Here is a 15,028-nt window from a genome sequence, read left to right on the forward strand (position 1 = left end):
TAATTATTTTCATATATTTCTATACACTTTCATGTTTTTTCATGTTTTTTATACCTTGATTGTCTCATCATATGATGGATTATATTTGTGGTTAGTCTTTTGAGCCAAACATATTCTCATGGCCCTGATTTGTTGAGCCATCAGTTCCAGACCACTATGTGTTTCCTTTGTGCTATAATGATACATTATTTTACATACAAACAGTATGTTTGTCAAGGATTTTATTTTGGGGAACATGTATTATTCCACGGTTCGCATGCTAATCTGATTATTCGAATGCAGTTTTGAATTTGTATCAGATTATTATTAATACATGCAGTTGTTTATTGTTCAACAAACATTTTATGGAAGGGATTTATATGTAGTTGTTTGGTGTTTCATCATTTTAGAGTTAGTGAGTGATATGCAATAATAATGTTTCACTTGTTATAAAATTAGATATTATTATGGATGAATACACATCTCTTTATTTCTACTTTATTCAGTTCAGTCAATACTATAGTATTTAGGCTGAACATAGATTTTAAATTAATGAGCTGATTCTGTCTTTTAATAATGGTGCTAGGCTGGCTAATATACAGCTTCAGGATAGTCAAAAAGTTGGTTTCATTTTAAATGTTGCTATAATTGATTAATTGCGATTGTAATTGTTTAATTTTGCTGCCTTAACTCATATTTAAACAGTGCGTTTTTTATTAAATTTTATCTGATGAAGTGTAGAGGTGTCTACACGAAAGCGCTCATCTTTTTTATGTCTAATAAAAGAATGCAGTGTGGATTTTAATGATCTTTGGGTGATTATTCAACATCGTGGAGAGACCATCTGTTTTCTTTCACTTTGCAATTTTTGAACATCTGTAGTCTTGGTGGCCACGTTGTCATTTTGTGTGGTCTGATATAATTCATCGACAGATATGGAAAACAGCAAACAGTCAACGGGCAGCTCACAGGGCTAGACGTTTACAGAATGGGTTCATGCATGGCTTGAAGCACAGGGTCGGTAGATCTACAATCTGCTATGACAGCATCACCACAGAAGTTGTTCACCTGTTCAGAAGGGATGGCATTCACTTGACTGAGGAGGGCATTGTGTTGTTCTTGAACGACCTCCACAGTGGCATGAGGAGAGCTATGCAGGATTGGTAACATGCAGCTTGTGAGAAGAATGGAAAACACCCATGACCGAGTAGGACCAGTATAGTAAGTAAAACTCTGTTATGAAATGTGTTGTATAAAATATATTTATCTGAGTTTGGCAAATAACTGTGGTAAGGAGCTGATGAGGATGCTGAGAAAGGACAACTGTTTCACTAGAGTACATCTGAATGTGCCAAGTAATACCTCATTTTGAAGTATTGCTGGTTGCAAAATGGTAAAAGAATGGTGCATGTATGTTGTACACATGTACAGATATCAAAGTTTGTTTCGGACGTAGGTTATGGAAATTATGATTTTTTCATATTTTGGTAAATAACTTTGCAAGGAAGCATCTGAATGTGCCAAGTAATACCTCATTTTGAATACAGTATTGATTGTTAAAACATGGTAAAAAAATGGTGCCTGTATGTTGTACATATGTGCAGATATCAAAGTTTGTTTCGGACTTAGGTTATGGAAATTATGATTTTTTTTTCATATTTTGCTAAATAACTTTGCAAGGGAGCATGTCAGTGTGCCAACTAATGCCTCATTTTGAAGACAGTGTTACTCCTTACAACATGGTAAAAGAACTGTGTCTGTGCACTGTACACATGTACAGATATCACAGTTTGTTTGGTCTTGTACGATTATGAAAATTATACATTTACAATACTTCTCATTATTATGCCCATATCTTTGCAAGGGAGCATGGTGATCACAAAAATGATGCATAATTTTGAAGCTGACATTCAGATGCACAATTCCTACACTGGTATGTAGGCTCTGTCTGTTACAGGTGATGAGATATTATGCTTTGTTTATTTATCAATTATGAAAAATAATATATTAATCATATTTCTGTGAATATCTCAGGAAAGGAGAGTCAGACAATAATGGTTAAGGTATCATTTTAAAGCTGGCATTCATACTAACAAATTAAATTCAAATTGTATGGGTCTGCATGGTACATTGACCAAGATATTGTGCTTTACTTTTCCAAAAAGGTAAAAAATATGCACAATATCAACATTCCTTGCCAAATATTTAATAATGACTTTGATATGTACTATCAACATTTACACTGTTGGAAAGGTCAGTGTCTGCTGAACAACTTTTGTGTTTACATTTTTTGTCTAGGTCTTATAGTTAAAGAGTTATGAACATTTGTTTTCTGTATGGTATTACAAATGCTCAGGCTGCTCTGTTGTTCCTATGGTAGAATTAAGCAGGCAGCTTTTTCTGAGCTGCTCCGGAGTGAGTGAGTTAAGCAAGGATTATAAAGTTTTATAAAACACGGTTGGTTTCACTTTCTTTTGTGATGCCTATATTTTGCTTAAATAAATAAATAAAAAAATAAATAAAGTACAATTGAGCTGTTAAATGAGGTAGACATTTCTTTTAAGGTTCTGGGCTAAATATCTGTAAATGACTTACTCATTGTAACATCATTCTGTAATTGACACCTAGATTGACTCACTATCTTCCATTGTAACGTTGTGCTGGGTTCAATAAGCTACAACTATGTTAGACTATGAACATAATAAAACCAAATTATCAGTTACAATTTGACAAGGCTGCATATAAGCAATCAGAATTATAACGCCATGTAACCCACATTCCATCTGGTTTACTTTACACTGATTGTTCAAAAACGATACTGGTTGTCTTTGTGTTATTTAAGCTTGTTATCTTTTCTCTACTATCAGACCTTTCTGATGAAGGATAAGTACTCATTAATGGCTACATTATTATAAGACAGAATGCATACAAAATTCTAACATATTTGAAAGTGATTCAGATAAAATAACTACCTTCAAATTTCTTATATTTAGCAGCAGGTACATTACATCACAAAAGGGCCAAATACTATAAACAGAAAAACATATTTAGTACATATGAATTGCTTCTTAATTTGAGTGACATTAACTATGACTTAAAGATCACCCCCCAGAGGATATTTCACTATTAACTTAGTTATATATTTTAAAGAAGCTCTTGCCATCATACAGCATATAACCTTCACTGCATATTTTCAGTACTAATTATTCAAACCCTATATAAAGATGAGCTTGCCTTTTAACTAATAAATGCTAAGATATAATTTCTGTCACGTGTTTTTAATTTCTACATTAGATGCCATATTCCTGCTGTAGTAATTTGTTTGGATTTATAAGTACCAATTAATATAGAAAGGCAACAACTACATTTGTTTGCAACAAACAAGCTGCAGATAAAAATCTGGACATATTGTTGTTAAACTGTTAAGACTGAAATGTATGTCTTTTTTTCTGAACAGCAATAAACAGTAGACAAAATGTGTATCAGTGTTATAACATTTATGTATATACCCAATCTTCAACAATAAAAATTCATCATTAAACTATTGATATAAAATTATGTTTTGACCTTACTTTACTGCAGCTCATAGATTTGCTGTATTTATTTTCAGAGTTTATATCTTCTAAGTTGTTCAATTTAGATTGAAAAATATGTCACTTTTGGTTACTTCCCTTTCTAATTGGTTTTGTATGAAACGATGATAAGAACTGAAGCAGCAATTAGAAGCTGTTCACAAACGAGGTTAGAGAGGTGGCCGTATCCAGGAAACCATAAAAATGTGTCATCACCTCATTTGGGAAAAATGTGGTTCCCATGAATTACCACATCGATGGTAGTCCACTGAACACAGAAGGTGTTATAAGAGATCTGGGAACAAAGGTTGACAGCAACCTCTCTTTTGATCACCACATTGCCACTGTGGTCAGAAAGTCCTTCTATGTGGCACATCTCATTACTAAGGGTTTTGCATCCAGGAAGAAAGATGTCATTGTCTCCCTCTACTCTTCCCTCATTAGGCAAATCATGGAGTACAATGCCCCATTTGCCATGTACCTCACTAGACACCTGCAACAACTGGAGAGGCTGCAAAAGTACCTCACAAAGAGGATCCTAGGCCTTAAACACTTGCCCTATATGGACAGACTCAAAAAACTACAAGTATTCTCTGCCTCATATCGCCTACTTAGAGGCGATCTCTGCTTGACTTACAAACCCATGTCTGACCCAGCTCTGTTAGAAATGCTACATCTAAAGAAATCCCAATCCCTCCTCACCACAAGCTCCAGAGACCTCAACCTCATTACCACAATCAACAGAACGTACTAGAGTGACAGGTTCATAACCCAGGGACTGCCCATGCTATGGAACAGACTTCTGAGACATGTCAAGCAGAGCACCTCGCTGACCCTCTTCAACAGAAATCTCGATGAGTGGATGGAGAATAAAAAATTCACCCCCCAGGGATAACTCCAGTGGCTCTACTCAGCAGTAGCACTGGGAACTAAGTTCAGGTGGCACAATGCTAGGGTAATGCTATGGCTAGGCTTTTAAAGGCCCCAGGGCCATTAGCCTAGTACACACCTATGAACCTATGAATGTCTGGTTCATGGGTCATATCAGAGCATCTGAGGCCTTTCTATTGCTTCTTGAGGTTAAACCTTTTCTCTTCTTGACAATGTAGAACTATGGTGTGTTTATCTATCAAATTATACTAACATTCTATTTCTCCATGTGTGTGAAAATTGGATTCTGAGTAAAAAAATATGGGTATCCCAATTTCAACGTAGGAAGTATCTCAACTCATCTGTTGTAGCAGTTGCTCTTTTTATGTTGGATGTCTTGCTATACAGATTGGACATTTGGTATTTTATCTGTTTGAAGTAGTATAGAAAATGCTGACAACTTTGTTCCCATTCTCTACCTTGTGAATAATTGTGAGAGTGAATGTTATATTAGTTGCAGTGGAATCATTCTGTATTCAAGAAAAGCAAGCTAGCAGACCCTGTTTTCATGATATTTTACATTGCATACATAATTCTCTTAACGTGACCATTAGACTGAAGATTTCTATGTGTACATTTGGTGTGTTTAAACTAAGAAGATTGTGAAAAGTGCAACATTTTTGGCTTTGAAACTATAGACCATTATCTTTGTCAAAGTCAAAGTAAACTTTATTGTCATTCAGATCAACAAATGCAATGTATCACTGGATGAAATTTCGTTGCTTCAGGCTAGTGTGCATTGAAAAACAGTTAAGATGGTGAAGGAAGCATATAATGGAAGAAATTCTAGACAATACAGATATAAATACAAACATAGATAAAGAAAAAATCAGAAAAGGACCAAAAACTCTGGATTTAAGATTTATTCAAGCTTAAAGATTTAAAAGCGAAACACCTTTAAACTCAAAGCTTCACCGGGCTCTCCCTTTATAAATACAAACATAGATAACTTACCCACCACCATTTTAAGAAGGGATAACAGCATAGCATAATTCACAGTTCCTGTACTTATGGAAGTAATAACTTAGTTCAGTTTGCATAACTTTGATAAACAGAATTGTTTAATTCTATGGCAGTAAAGACAATTGTACTGCATTTATGGTGTTCTCAAGAACTGAGGGAGTGTTGACATTGTTAAGGTTAGTCGTTCAACAGTCTAATCACTTGTGGAAAGAAACTATTCCTGAATCTTGATGTTCTACACCTGATGCTTCTGTATCATTTCCCTGAAGACAGGAGGTAGAACAGTCTATGTGAAGGATGATACTTGTCCCCTTATCAGTTTCACAGCCCTGCAATAGCATCTGCAAGAGTAAAGGTCCTGTAAGGACTGAAGGTTTGATCCTGTGATTTTCCTGGCCTGCTTTACAACCTTCTCTAATGCCTTGTGATCTGCATATGAGCAGTTTCCATACCAGATTGTGCTGTTGTTAGTCAGTATACTTTTGATCATGGCCCTGCAGAATGTCATGAGGATGTGGGGGTGGTTTGCTCTGTGTAGTCTCCAGAGGAAGTGAAGACGTTGGTGATTATGTCAGGAATGCCATGTTGAGAAGCAATAATGTTGTCAATGTTATGAAAGTTTGTGAAGAGGTGCCCTTTTCCTCTAAGACTTCAGGATACTTACAATAGTAGTTAACAGGAACAAACTACTGACTGTCTTTGAAATAAATCATATACAACTTTCTTAACTTCTCTTCTGGAATTTTCACCCGAAGACTAAGTATCTCATTTCTTTGTGATCTTTAATTTGGCAGGTGCTTTACAGCAGTACCTGCTTTGTGGCAGTGATTGCATGTCCTTGTAGTAGTATATTCTAAGTTTGCGCATTGATGATATTGTTTGTGCAGATGTAATTCTTGTAAGAAAATGCATTTTGCATGTCTTGAAAACTCTACTTATATGTAACTTTAACACAATAGCAGAAGATGGTTTCATACTGTAGAATTTTGTCTATATTTTTAAAAAGAAATCCTATGAAAAATGGTAAAATGAGCTCATGATTTGGATTTGGGTCATGTGATTTTTAAAGTATTTAAATGTGTGTTTTTGAATGTTAACTTGCAGTATGAAGAAGTCTTATTACAGATGAAAGTGCTTACTGGAATTATTTATTGTGGAATTGTCCTTGAATTTTATTAAAGCAACTTGATTTCCTTTGGTTTTGTTTTTTGGTTTTGGACTTCAGTCTTAACCAGATTTTAGCTTACTGTTTGATTACTGCAGATTATATAACTAATTTTAAGCTGAGTCGCAGAAAGTTATCCTACTGGTGGATGAAGACTGAATGCTCGAGCTTCAATTGCCTGAGGTTCAACCTGTCGACTTGCCAACTCTATGAAAGCATTGGCAGTGATGTATCTTTTTGGGGAATTTCCCCCTTCTTCAAGTTGGTCCTACCATGGAGCTGCTATATATATATATATATATATATATATATATATATATATATATAAGTTCAAAGGCTGTGTGTGTGTGTGTGTGTGTGTGGGGGGGGGGGGTGCCCCCTGCAAAAAAAAAAAAAACTTAAAAAGCATTTTTTGGCCTTTTTTTGTGAATGACATTGGGGATTCCAATCTTTGTGCATTCACTTTCATCCACTCTTAGTGGGAGGGATGTAGAAAGATAAATATAATCTGGTACTTACATTTGCCTAAATGAAGTAATCCCTTATATGCATTTAAGAGAAAAAGGCACTGTGCATTGAAATGAGTTTGATAACATCTTATGTTATAGCATATTTCACAGCTCAGAAATTAAGTAACATGCTTGGCAGACAAAAGAGCCTGATAAGACTGCCATTAGCAGGCATAAATCAGCTAGATAAGTGAAGGAGGGTAAACAGATATGTTGTGTTGTCAAATCACCTATGAGTGGGCTTAAAACTTTATATGGATGAATGAGTGATGAAAGCAGAGCATTCAAAGGAAAGGATGGATGTTACATTACTTTATTAAAGATCTGGCTTCAAATGCAGGGGTTTTAGTAGTGCAATATTTTAAATCAGCTATGATTGGCAATGAATGATCCAACACAGTTTCTGATTTTTTTTAAACAATGGCATTAATAAACCTGAGTTATAAAATAGAAAGACATTGGGATGCAGGCATTGTGTAATACCTTTTATTGAACCAAGTACTCAAGCTTTTGGACTAGCAGGAGCCCTTTGTCTAGATTTAAGTTACTGATGTTTGATACAGTGCTTAAAAAATATCTATGATCAGTAATTAAGTCCTGATGAAGGACTTCTGCTAGCCTCAAAGCCTAAATAGTTGTACAACAGATTTTGGTTCAATAAAAGGTATTACATCGCCTTTGTGATCCAGTGTCCTTGTACTTTCTGTTAGTGAACTAACACAGCATTTATTCTCTTTTGCTTTCTAAATTGATTCAGACTGAAGCAGTTAAGATACTGAAAATTCACATGCCTTGTAGTAGAATATTTGATTATAAAGACTAAAAGAAAGTGCATTCCATCAAAAGACTGAAAATACCAGAAAAAACTATAAAACGTAAATATAATATTGAAACAGAAACAAATACAGTTAAGATACCTTTGTCTCTGAGCAAAATGTTATTTAAAATGGGCAAGAAGAGTATTGGACATGGAAAATGCTAAAAAGGCCTCACCTGGAAATCAGTGAAATAAAAAGCTCATCCATACCCAGAAAGTTCATGCTAGCCTATGGACAGCTGAGCAAAAACAGCACATGGATTCTCTTACTGAGAATGCAACCTTAACCACTGGACTTCCAAAGGAACTTGTTATAATTTATCAAAAAAATCTGATGGACAAAACTGCAAATACATTTTACTGTAAGCCACTTTTTGTTCAGAGGGAGAGGCACCTGTATCTCCATATACCAACTTTACAATTGTAAAACAACGGGGAAAAGTACAGTGTCAAGATTCACTACAACTATTGTTGGATTTGAGCATCAGTCTTTGTGATTCAAGAATGTTGCCATGTTAACTGAAGCAGTCTTTCATTGCTAATGGAACTTTTTCCTGTCAAACATTTTCTTTTTTCATCTGGCTATCCTGTCAGTATTCCAATTTTCAATAAATGTAGCTCTAAGTCAGTTTCCAAATAATATCAGAAAGTTTATAGTTTGCATTTTTGTACTTTGCGATCCTTAACTACTGCACAATGCATTTTGTTTTTAGGCTCATAGGTTCAGCCACTATTGCCAGCTATTTTAAGCCTAGCCAATTTCTTTTTTTAGAATTTAACTCCTGGTAAAGGGTTCCTGCTAGCATTTGTTGTTAGACTGGACTTATTCATCCCATGGTTTATAATTTTATATTACTCCTAATAAAAATCAATGGGATCATACCACAGATAATTTGAGGGGACCCATGGCTGGGATAAAACATTTACGAGCTGTCTCTGTCCATTAGTAGTGCAGGGCAGTCCTGGGGTAAATTTCCCATTACCCATCAAGTTATCATTGAATATGGACAGGAGTGAGCTTTGTTTTCCATGGATGGGGTGTCTGTTGCAAGACACTGGTGTCCTCAGTGAGATATACCTGTCCCTTCATATCATTCTGATGATGTTGCAGAGGAGGTTTACATCCATGGACAGAGTATTTTGTATGACATTTGACTTGCTGATGTGCTGTAAATCCATCAGTACTGTGTCAGAGGAGGCTTATATGCCAGACACAGGTCACATCTTAGCAGTCTGTAGGATACTGAGTGTGGTGACAAGGCTTTGAGCCTGTCCATGTCAAACATATTGTTTAGGCCTTCTATTCTTTTAGTAAGGTAGCCATGTGGACGTTCCAGTTGTTGAATGTATCTGCATAGATGTATGCCAAAAGGGGCATTATAATCAGTGACTGGCCTAATAAGGGCTGTGTAAAGGAAGACAATGACATCTCTAGCTCTAAAAGCAATCCTTTTGTTTATAAGCTGAACAATATAGAAGGACTTTCTTAGCACATGCAACATATGTTGCTCAAACGTTAGGTCACTGTCCAAATAGGTTCCCAGACTCTGAACTTGGTCAGCTCTTAGGAGTGTATTGTCAATGTGATAGTTCCTCAGTGTAAACCAAAACACTAAAAGCAACAGAGAACAGACTCACGAATTGAGCGTAAAAACATGTCATCAATTAGACTTCTTCAGAAATACAAAACTACTAAAAAACTTGTGTGTGTGTGTGTGTGTATATATATATATATATATATATATATATATATATATATATATATATATATATATATATACACACACACACACATATACACACACACATATATATTTTTGTTTTTGTTTTGTACTTAAGGGAAGAGTTTTGTTTATATTGTTATCTGATGAAGCGTAGATTATACTACGCGAAAGCGCTCATCTACATGTTTTTATATTTGTGAATTAAATCTACTCTGCTTTTTATAACAAGCTTATGGATGTACATTTTGTTCGTGGTTAGACTCCCGTGTTTGCTTTTACTGTTGATTTCCTGTTCTTGTGACGGGCGTCTATTTGGCATTGGAGCTGCTTCCTTGTTTTGTGGTTTTGCTTTGTTTATTCCTTGTTGCAACTCCTTGCACATGATGGAAACAGTGGATATTGAGCTACATTATCGTCCGGAGATGAGTGACACTTCCACCATATGGAATGGTATATTACATCAGGATGGGAACCCTTTATTGACTCTGGACTTCGTTAATACGAATGGTGCTGTTACTCCCTTGCATACTGGTGAGAATTTAAGTGAGTTTCATACATTATCTAAAGCTTTTGAAGATGATTTATACAAGCTGCAATGTTATGTTTGGCAAAGGTTACATCTAGAAGCTTGTTTACATTTTCGGGTGGTGCCCAGAGGCATGCGGGTGTTCTGCATGCCTACTTACGGGGATAGCCACCCCACTTTATTGAAACAATGGCAAGACTTGAACATTGAGTTAGGTTTCAGATACATGAAATTACTTATACAGTATTTTCGCCCTTTAGAGATAGACTTACGGAATAAGACTGATGCTGTATATAAAGATCTTACTGAGCGGTTTACTTCTGATTATTGCCTGAATAGATTACGCCACATATGTATGCAAGTTAGTGCCTTCAGTGAAAGATTAAAACATACGAAACAGCTGAAATTATTGAGAGATCACAATGATTTCCTACGAGGCCAGGTCTTTGGCCCAGAGCATCTACCATCGGTACTAGCAGTGAAGTTGCTCCTTCCGGCATTTCTTTACCACCTACAAATAATGTGAATCTATCTTCCGGGGCTCAGTCTTTACCAGATTTGCCGCTATTTACCACCTCTAACTCTGCAGGAGGCAATGAGCCCTTATTAGCAACACAACCTGATGCTTGTGGCAATATTAATCCTTTGGGTACTGATACACCTCCACCCAATCAACAAGCACTATTAGACAATCAAGTTGCATCTGTTCTCGGGGCTATACCGAAAGTTCCCGTTAATGACAATGCCCGTTTTTTGCCTTATCCGGTAAAACAAATCCATCAGAACAGAGAACGCTCCAACAGCAGAGGTCCATGGAAAAGAAAGCCATCAGGGGAAAGGTTCGGGCAAGTAAGAAGAACGAGACATTGACTAACTTGGTTTTTAATTTTTCTGATGTTATATTGGATACATCACAACTCAGTTTATTGAATAGAGTTCTTAATTTTATTCCAGCCAGTTCTGGTGTTCTCAGTGAAACTCTTATTGACTTGAGACTCTTTTGTCATCTGGTTTCTTTGAAATTATTTTTTGTGGATCAGCCAGATATGAGTGGTAATGCTATGAGGCTCTCTCAGTTTAAACGAAAGAGTTGTTTTATACCTGTCATGCCTTCCCATGTGGAATGTTTTCTGAAACTTTGTGAGACTGATTTTTATTCCCTCTTTCTAAACAAGAACAATAGGACTGCATTTTATAATTTAACCTCTCTTGAACACAAGTCTCTTAATGATCTTAAATGCAACAGTAATGTCACCATTAAACCAGCTGACAAAGGTGGGGAGGTGGTTGTGTTAAATACATCAGATTATAAAGCAAATATGCTGTTGATGTTGACTGACCATGATACTTATAAGGAAATTGACCCATGTGTACTTAATATTATCATTCATAATGTCCACGATGCCTTGTATGATTTGCTAATGTGCAGACAGATCAGTCAAGAGATATATGAATATTTCTACATTGAACATCCTGTCATACCAATTATCAAGGGCCTGCCCAAGATCGATAAAGGTATTGTCCCCATACCTATGAGACAGATTGTCTCAGGGGACAGTTGGGTGACCTATACCATCTCCTCCTTTGTTGAGCATTTATTGAGACCTGTGGTTGATCAATTTCCATCTATTTTGAAAGATACGTACCATCTACTAGAGAGTTTAATAGATGTATCACTCGATATTGATAAAAGTGAATACCTTCTTATCACTTTGGATGTGAAAAATTTGTTCACCTCCATACCCAATGATTTGGGTATACAATCAATTAGAGAACTACTTGTTGGTGAGTCTGTATATAGTAGTGATAGAAACATCTTAATATGCCAGCTACTTGAGTTGGTATTATATAATAACGTCTTTATGTTTGGTGAGAAGTGTTTTTTGCAACAGTGGGGCATTGCCATGGGCACGCCCTGCGCTAATTCATATGCGAACTTAGTTGTTCTGAATTGGGAGAGGAGTCATCTGTTTAACCACCCTTTGTTTGAGAGGGTGAGAGTGTATAAACATTTCGTTGATGACATTCTCATTGTTTGGGAAGGCACCCAGATGGAGTTCAACCAGTTCTGGTCATATATGGAAACCACTACTCCTTTTCTTACATTCACTACAGAATGTTCTAGGACTTCCATACCCTTTTTGGATGTATCTCTCAGGATAGATGATTGTGGACACATAGTCTCTTCTTTATATAGGAAATCTGTCTGGAAAAATACAATCCTTAATTTTGATAGTATGCATCCCAGGCATATATTTTCTGGCATTGTCAAGTGTCAATTTGTGAGAATTATGAGACTTTATAAAGAACAGCAATCTCTATTGACAGAGGCTGACTTAATGGAATCCTTGTTTGTTAACAGGGGTTATGATCCAAATATGGTGAGAGATATTAGGCACAGGGTTTTGGGCCCAGTGACATCTGATATTGCTGATAATAATTTAAATGCTAGTAAGAATTTGAGCCACAGAGATCATTATAGTACATATAATTTTGGTAAACATATTAAATATACCATCAAATATACGAGTGATGTTAAGAGTATACAGGATGTGATTTCTAGAAATTGGAATGTCCTTACCATGGATCGAACAACTAAAGATTTAGTAGGTGATAGACCCAGTTTCTTATATAGGAATTGTGATAATCTTAGGTGACTTTTATGTAATGATCAAGTTATATCTATTCCATCTATTGCTCCGAGGATGCTTAATTTCGGAACTTACCCCTGTAATCATTGTAACAGATGTGGCTACATTACCACTGTTCAGGAATATTGCCATCCCCATATGAAGTACACATTTATTCCCAGATTTGTCGCCACGTGTGACACTAAGAATCTGATTTATCTTGCTACTTGCTCAGGATGTGAAGCTTTCTATGTGGGCTTGACGAAGAGAAAATTACAAGATAGAATCTATAACCACGTGTACGATATTCGTAAGGGGAATGAAGTTAATGCTTTGGCCAAGCATATTATGGAATACCCCTTACACCACTCTTTTCGATTTAGAGTTTTACAGGTTGTAACCATGAACTTGAGGGGTGGTGATAATGTTAATAGGTTAGCTCAAGCAGAGTTGAATTGGATATTGAGACTTGGTGCACATCAGCCACCAGGTCTCAATAATTATATATCTATTAAATCTATACTTGAACACAGGGGGTTGTAGCAGTGGTTATTGCCAACTTCCTTTATATGACCCCTAAGTAAATAGTAGTAGGAATATAATATTTTTCTCATATTTTTATTTTTAGGTTTCAGTTAGTTGTTTATATTACTCATATAGATCTTTGTACATATATATGTGCTCTATGAATTTTTATGTACAGGTTTAATATTGAGTTTTTTTGTGTTATATATTTTACGTAATGTATTTATATTAGATTGACACAGATTTTAATTTGCAGTTGAGGTATTAGATTGTACTGCTGCTTTATTGTTTTTATTTTTAACCTTATGAGCTGATTTATAGATTGTATCATTAAGTTTTAATAGTGATTTAATATGTTTTAGGTGCATAGCATCTATTAATTGTTTAATTAGATTTTCCCGCCCAGTTTTGTACTTAAGGGAAGAGTTTTGTTTATATTGTTATCTGATGAAGCGTAGATTATACTACGCGAAAGCGCTCATCTACATGTTTTTATATTTGTGAATTAAATCTACTCTGCTTTTTATAACAAGCTTATGGATGTACATTTTGTTCGTGGTTAGACTCCCGTGTTTGCTTTTACTATATATATATCATATATATATATATATATATATATATATATATATATATATATATATATATATATATATATATATATATATATATATATATACACACACCACACATACATGCCCACTAAGTCTTTAATTACATCAATTAAGTCATTATGCATTTAAACTAAAATATACTAGTATAAAACTCAATTAAAAACAAAATAAAATACAAACACCTACTGCTATAAAACTATTTTTCTGTCTGCCAAAAAACATTTTATGTTGACTGTATCATTTAGGCTAGGTGGACTGTCAGCATCTAACCTTAGCTGGCACATAGTCTCTCTCCTTTCCACTCTGTTTTTAATATTACTGCCTGTTAAATCTTTATCAGTGTGTTCTAGAATGGGAAAATACATTTTCTTGTATAAAAAACAAATAGCAGAATGTTTATATAAGGCATTCCCCCAGATTCACTAATCCTCCATGCAGGACTAATCTAGTCCTGCACAGAAGCGGCAGTTTAAGATGAGGACGGCAGCGCGCCATGCATATTAAGGAAGGCGCGCTGCCTGAACTCCTAATGCTACATGGAGCGTGGACAAGTGCAGGGGGCGTGTCTGAGAGCAGAGCTCTCAGAATAAACACGCTCCTACAAAGTAGAATAGAAGAATGTGTAAATAAAAGAGTGAGACCGCTCATAAGTGTCCGCATATCCCCACCAACAGTCCTCATGTGTTCAACATCAACCTTGAGTACAGCTAACCGTAGGTGCGCAGGTTTACCCATCGCTTAGCTACGGGTAAAGCAGCTGAAAAGGCTGAAGAGGATAACAAGGAATATATATGCAAATGAAGCAGCACAATAATAGTGTAGTGGTTAGAGCATCCGTCTAATGAACAGGCATTCCCAGTTTGAGACCCACTGCAGCACATATCATTTTCCATGTGAAACCTGTATATGAACATATTCTCACATCTTTTTGCCTAATCTATTTATAACTAATCCTGAATGCTGTTGACTGTTACCAACCCACATCTGCCATAAACCGGCGACAACACAGCTCAAATGGGAAGGCCAGTCCCAGCAGACCCACCTGTCCCACTTCAGCTGGCCATAGCACCGGACACC

The sequence above is a fragment of the Protopterus annectens genome, chromosome 8.part0 (assembly GCF_019279795.1).
Source record: "Protopterus annectens isolate FY-2018-M chromosome 8.part0, PAN1.0, whole genome shotgun sequence".
NCBI lineage: Eukaryota > Metazoa > Chordata > Ceratodontiformes > Protopteridae > Protopterus > Protopterus annectens.